This window comes from Phalaenopsis equestris, unplaced genomic scaffold, assembly GCF_001263595.1.
Source record: "Phalaenopsis equestris unplaced genomic scaffold, ASM126359v1 Scaffold000209, whole genome shotgun sequence".
Classification (NCBI taxonomy): domain Eukaryota; kingdom Viridiplantae; phylum Streptophyta; class Magnoliopsida; order Asparagales; family Orchidaceae; genus Phalaenopsis; species Phalaenopsis equestris.
The window spans coordinates 173,349-180,179 of NW_018164651.1; positions in this window are offsets into that span (position 1 = coordinate 173,349).

A 6,831-nucleotide genomic window follows, 5' to 3' on the forward strand; every position below is an offset into this window, starting at 1 on the left:
ACAGATGAATAGTAATAATTTAGCTGTCGTACCAAAAAATGTGTCAACTCGAATATCAAAGCAGTTTGACTACCTAATGAAGAATAACGTGGCAAAGGTGAGCCCACCAAAAAAATGACCCGACGGCCCAGGAGACTAATTGGCTTACACTGGTCAAGGATCATCTAAATCGATCAAACAGTACGCATCTAAGCGACCCATCCTTACATCCTAGACAAACGAGGGAACCATCGAGACATCATGGGGTCTCTTGCAACAGTTTTTTGTCACGTGTGTAGACTGTCCACCTGACTGACTCGACATGACTCAATGCTCGTTCTTAGTGTTTCGCAGCTCAAGACAACTTTCTAAGACCTCTGGTATATGCTCGGGGCACAAAACCAAGGCTTGTGATGTCGACCCCATTCGGGAGAACCCACAGTTGGACCTACTCACCCAGAACATTGGACGTGTTTGATGTCCATTGTGGTATTTAGAGGTCCCTCTGTATCCATTTGGAGCCTCCCTGGGGTCAAGAGAATTTACAAAACCCTCCTACAAGAGCTACGAGAAAATTAGGGTTTGGAACACCCTACTGGCGTTGTAGTATAGAGAGTCCATTGGTGACAAATTCCCTAATCATCGGGTGTGCTAAATACTCATTTTTGAGGTTAGGGGAACATAATTTACATATATGTTATCTCCCATAGCGTTCGGATCGAGAAACTCTTGTCAGGCACTCCCGATGTTAATCAGGGTTCTCAAAGCTAAAACCGACGCCTAGGAGCCAGCCTGAGGCACCTAAGTGCTTAAAATGGCTTCCCAGATGTTCAAAAGGGTACCGTTGAAAGTTTAGCACCAGTTGTTAGCTTATATGCACCAAACTGGGTGCTTAGGCGCCCGTCTCAGGGGGTTATGCGCCCAAAACTACTAAAAAAAGGCCCTTTTCCCAATAGATGGGAAAGCTGGTGCCGGAGCCCTAGTACCAGGGTGCCATATTGGGTTCCTAAGCGCAAATCTACTCCATGAACCCGATTTTTGAAGCGAATTTGACCGTTTTGACCCCCATGCACCCTTTAGGCAGCCCAAAAGCTGTATTTCCTTGGGCATGCAAAAAAGGGATTATCATACCCTTTTAGAAGCTTCCTAAGTGAGGTGGAAATACCAAATTTGGAAATTTTGGAGGGAAAATGGGAGGGGGTTGGATTAAGTATTTTTCTTCCCCTCATTTTACTATTTTCTCACATTTTCATTTTTTGGGCTGAAGCTTTGTGTGCTTGAGAGGGCAAGGGAGAACATCTTCTTATTCCTGAAGGAGCATAGGGTTTTCTTGGAACTTATAGCTTAGAGTAAGGAAAAGGAGCAAGGATCTTCAACCTCCTCAAAGAGAACATCAAGGGAGTTGGTTATCTCCAATCTTTTTCTTCCTTCTTCTTCCTCTTCTTCCACCACTTCATTTAAGTGTGTGAGGAGGAGTTTGGTCAATGAAAAAGCAAGTTTTTTTCTCTCCTACACTAAAGGAGAGCTTCATCTTAGCTTAAAGAAGGATTGGCGTAGCTTCATCGAAACTTCACTGGAACATTGTCATTACTCCTGACACTAGGAGAGCTTCATCATACATGAAGAAACATGACATCAAATGCCACGTTGATAAGATTCTTTAAAATCCCTCGTGTTTTCTTTCTTAGCTAGCCCTAAAAATAGAGTTTGCTAGGTGTTGTGTGTTTAGTCGCCCACATGAGGCAAGTTGTTCGGGCGACACTAGCCGGCATGGCCAAATGCTTTTTGATTAACTAATTTTATGGTGTCGTCATGGGTTCGATTGCCCACACTAGCAAGTCGGGCAACCAACACTAGTCGACACTGCCACATGCCTATTGATTGGTCATTTATTTTCTAAAGGAAGCCCTATGTTAGGACACAGATGCGTGTCCAAATCCTTTTCGTAGTTGAGTGATTTCCTATTGCAAACCCTAGACTTAAATCCTTTGAGGGTTTGAAATATTTGTATTTGGTAAAGTTAGAAAAGCTTTTTAGCTAGCTCACTTTGCAAAATCAAGAGGAGTTATGGAATGGGAAAAGCTTTGTAGCTAGTTCATTTCACAACACTGTAAAGAGTTGCAATTTTTGAAATCTGAAGGTGAAGCTTCCCACATGCCTCGCCAAAGCAGGAGGCATCTATGCTGCATATCAAAGAGCTAACCCCTAGATTCCTCTGCGAGTAAGATAGGGTGAGCATGGTTTGCTATTGTGCATGATGATTTCATTACGTTGCATACTTCGATGTGATGTATGTTGCATGGCAATTTTTGCACATTGCACTTGGGTTCGACCAACCGCCACAACACAATCAACCTTTCTTAGGTTCGATTAGTAACTCCAGCCCGATCGACCAATCACTTAGGTCCAACCGACCACACTCGATTGACTGATCACATTGGTCCAACCAGCCACCCATATCGGGGTCAACCGATCACTTTGATCATATCAGCCGCCCCAGCTTGGTCAACCGATCACTTAGGTCTGATCCGTCGTCCCGGCCCGATCAACTAATCACTTTGGTCCAATCCGCAGCCTTAGCCTGACCCAACATGTCGAACATCCAATTTCACTTTCATAGAGTATGTTAAGATGATGAATTATATTGAGTAGATCCTTTATACTCTTCTCTTATAATGAATTAATAATATGTGTAGGATATTTTGTTATATTTAGAATAGTTTTAATCATTAAAGTGATGGTTTTACTTTGTTCTTAATTTACTTATCATTTTGGTCAAGTGATAAATTAAATTTTGTTTTGAATCAATATTGACTCGAGTGAGCTATGAAATTAACGACTAGGATAAACAACATTGTACAATTGGATGAAAGAAAAGTAGTCCATAGAGAAATAGGTTTTGATGGGTTCAAATTGGGGTTTATAGGGTGACAGGCAGAAACATTAACCAAGTTTAAACCAAGCTTCTTTATGCGCTTGAAAGAGCAAAGAAGTTGTTTGCTCATGTTTGTCACTTAGTACAATCTCTATTCAAAGTATTCTATTCCTAAACACATTACTTATGTTACTGCAAGGGAAGGGTAGTTTTTATATCTTGATCTTTCTCGATTCAATTAGCTTTAGTAGAATTAACTTAGAAGTAATTTGATAAAATTAGTGATAGTTTAGTAGGATTAACAAGCATAACTTGGATCGACTATACTTCCAGGCTAAGACTCATTATAGTTGGCTAGAACTTTTCTTAGGTGTAAATCACAGCCTTCCCTGTGAGATCAATAATTCATATTCAATAATCTGATATTACTTGAACGATATGTATATTTATATGAAAATCCTAGTGTGCAGTGCTTCATTGTTATTAAACTCAAGTTCTAAAATTTATATACCTATTTAAGATTTTAAATAGTTCATCCATAGGCAGTAGATTTGACCATATGTCAATCAATGGCTCGATTTAGAACTCAAGTTTCTTCTTTCTTTCCCCTAACAAACAACAAAGCAATGTTAAAACAAATAGTGTGTTGAAACTCTATTCTCATTAGAATTTCCAAAAAAATTATGGATAGACATAATCTTACTGAGCTGGAGACATGATCTTGCTAAAAATTTTCTTCTCACCTTTTATTTATGCCACACATTTTGTACTTCCACTTTCTTTTTTATTTTGACATAATTTAGTCGATTCATTTTTATTTAAAGATAAATAAAAACTATTTTAAGAAAATTATAGTCACATATACTCTCAATACATTATATGTCATATAAGAGTAATTCAATACATAAGTAATTAGTCGTCCTACGAAATTTTGAAAAATTGTTATAATGCCAAACTCTTAAAAAAAATTCATATTTAACATAGAAGGGATTGATTGAGATCACTTATATTTTTTTATTTTTATTTTTATTTTATTTTATTTTATTTATATGTTGATAATTTGAAATAAAACATATTTGATGCTAGTAATTTATTTTAAAAATACTCACAATTCTAAAATTTTTTTATTATTATTATTTTTAAAATATATATATTAAAAAGATAAAAATATGTAAAAAATACACTAAATAAATATATTTTAAATAAGAAAATAAGAAAATTTTGACAAAAAATGCCTTGAAATTCTTTGTTCTTCTGCAATGGCATTATAGATGCTTACAAACTTTACATACAAATAAAAAAAAAATACATATGAATTGATATAATGTTTATAAAATCAAATAAATTTATTTATATTTGAATTTGTCCAAGGATGAAAAAGATTTATACAAGGCAAAAATATTAAAAATTGCCTTTTAATTTTTAGGCAAAAATATTAAAAATTGCCTTTAAAATTTAGATTTAGTGCCCATCTTTCTCATCCCTTTTTATATAAAAAAGGGGGTTAATTTTAAACATTTTGGTGTGTTATTTTAATAAATTATCTAAAAATCTCAAAGTCAAAGCACTTTCATACTATTTTCTTTTATCATATTTTTTTTCTTACAATGTCAAAGTGCTCAATATTGAGTGATATTGAATTTATTAAAATTCTGTCATCAATAAATTCAATTTGACCAAACACTTGCCTAAATCAGAGATTGTTTGAATTTTCAAATAATGATTTCATGATTTTAATTTCATCTCAATGGTTTGATTTAATCTTATCTTGACTCGAATCAAATCACTTTTCGTGTTGTTGGGGGTTCGTATTATTGAGATGCTCAACCGAGCTAAAAATTTGATGAAATCAATGATTAGATGATTCTGAACTTATCCTGAAATTTATCGCATCCAAGTACATTGAGATTTATGGCATATCATGTGAATGATATATCAAATATTAATCTTCTAAATTATAAAAAATTTTTCCTTCACCTTCTTAGCTATGGGCATAACTATAAGATCATCTTAAGCAAAGTGATTGTTGTGAGATATACACCAGTTGATGTGATATATATGTAAATCATACAGAAGAACGATCAACGAAGTGAAAAAATAGAATGAGAAAATTCACACCAGAAAACAGTAACATAGCGAAACACACAAATTTGCGTGGTTCGGCAAATTGTCTATGTCCACGGAGTTGCAGAGGAATTTACTACTTGAAGAATTTACACTAGTAGATCGTCTCAACTTATAAGAGGAATCTTTCGCTTCGTTACTCTCTCTTCTTCTCTCTCTGTTCTTCTCTCTCTACACCAAGATACACCGAAAAAACTCTACACTGAGATATGAGATACACCTGAGATACACCGAAGAAGACAAACTTACAAGAGAAATAAATCCAATTTCTCTTCTGTCACAAGCCACGAAGAAGAAATCAGGGGATAACAATCTTCTTATTATTCTTTCTTCTTACTTCACCGCAAGGAACTACACATTGCACTTCTCTTCCTCTGTCCCGAGGAAGCCCGAAGAAGAACACTAAAAAACCGTGACTTCATCAAACCCAAGGAGAGCCGTGTGATACCATTTATTCCGAAGAGGAGGGGATGCTTCGCTTCACAATAGAGGAAGACTGGAGCGGTTGGCGCCTACGGTTCGCAAATCGACGCCAGGGGGAGTGGGTCACGACTGTTTCGCTATCGGGAGCTGGAGCTGCATGACAGAGCGGGAGATGCGGCTCTTCGCGAAGCTGAGGGAGGCGTGACGATCGGGCGAAGCGAGGGCTTCGCTTCGCGAAGCAAGGGGCGGGGTAGCGGTTCGCTGGTTTAATCGGGCTCCAGCTAACAGTGATTGTTGAGATTATCATAGCTCCTCAAGTCCAAAAAAATTTGAGCATCATTGTTAATTCCTCATTTCACATCTTACAAACACTCCTATGCGAGCTAATATTATATCAAATATATCTATATAAACATGCTAAAAAAAATTATTTCCTTAAAGATGTGAAAATTTCTCTTTAAGAGGGATGATTATGCTTAAAATGTGCACAATAAACAAACTATACATATAACAATCAAAATATCACAGTTTCATTTATTTTAAAATAGGAAGATTTAAATACATACCACTCAATACCAATGTATTTACATTCAATTTTTACATATATGGCACTTTATCTATGCATAAAAAGATTATTTCCTTTTTTTAAAAGTTAAAAAAGTGATATTTTTTATGTGATATAAAAGTTTTGGTTGGTATTTTTTTTTTCTTAAAAAGAATAACTAGAGATTATTATACGAGCCTCCAACCACCTCTAATATGTCTAACAATTCGAGTATCATCTCCTTAAGGTCAACTATATCAAAGGGGATTCAAAACTTCGACCCGGACCCGAGTGGTCTTATAACGCAGATGCCAACCAGTAGGCCGAGTCACGCAACACTATTTGGTTAGTATAAATGTAAATAATATTTTTTAACTTTTAGATTCTTAAGTACACAGGAATTGGATGGTATGCATGTAAATACCCCTAGTAAATAATATTTACAAATCTACCAATCTAAAGTAAAAGCTTAAGAGCTTACTTTGAAGGGGCACAAATGTTGAATCTTTCTAAACATAGAGCAATCTTTCTTCCATCAAATACTATAGTTAAATTACATGCATTTTATGCACATTAAACGCCGCTGTCAAAAAGTCCCCCAAAAATAGATATATTATAATCGTTAATCCTAATTAGAAAGTGAATTAATGATAATTAATTGGATCGATTTCCACCGGCCAAGAACGAACTCGTCCGAAATATACAATTTAATTTTCTCATCAGAGCCCTATCTTATAAAATTACTGGAGATCTGAGAGTATGAAAAGTATTTTTTGGATTATCTGACAAGTGGAGGTTTACTAAAAGAATTAATTAGGGCTCGTTTGGGACAGTTTATTTGGTGCGGTGGATTTTTGAAAACGCACCTGACCTGTTTGGGTAAACT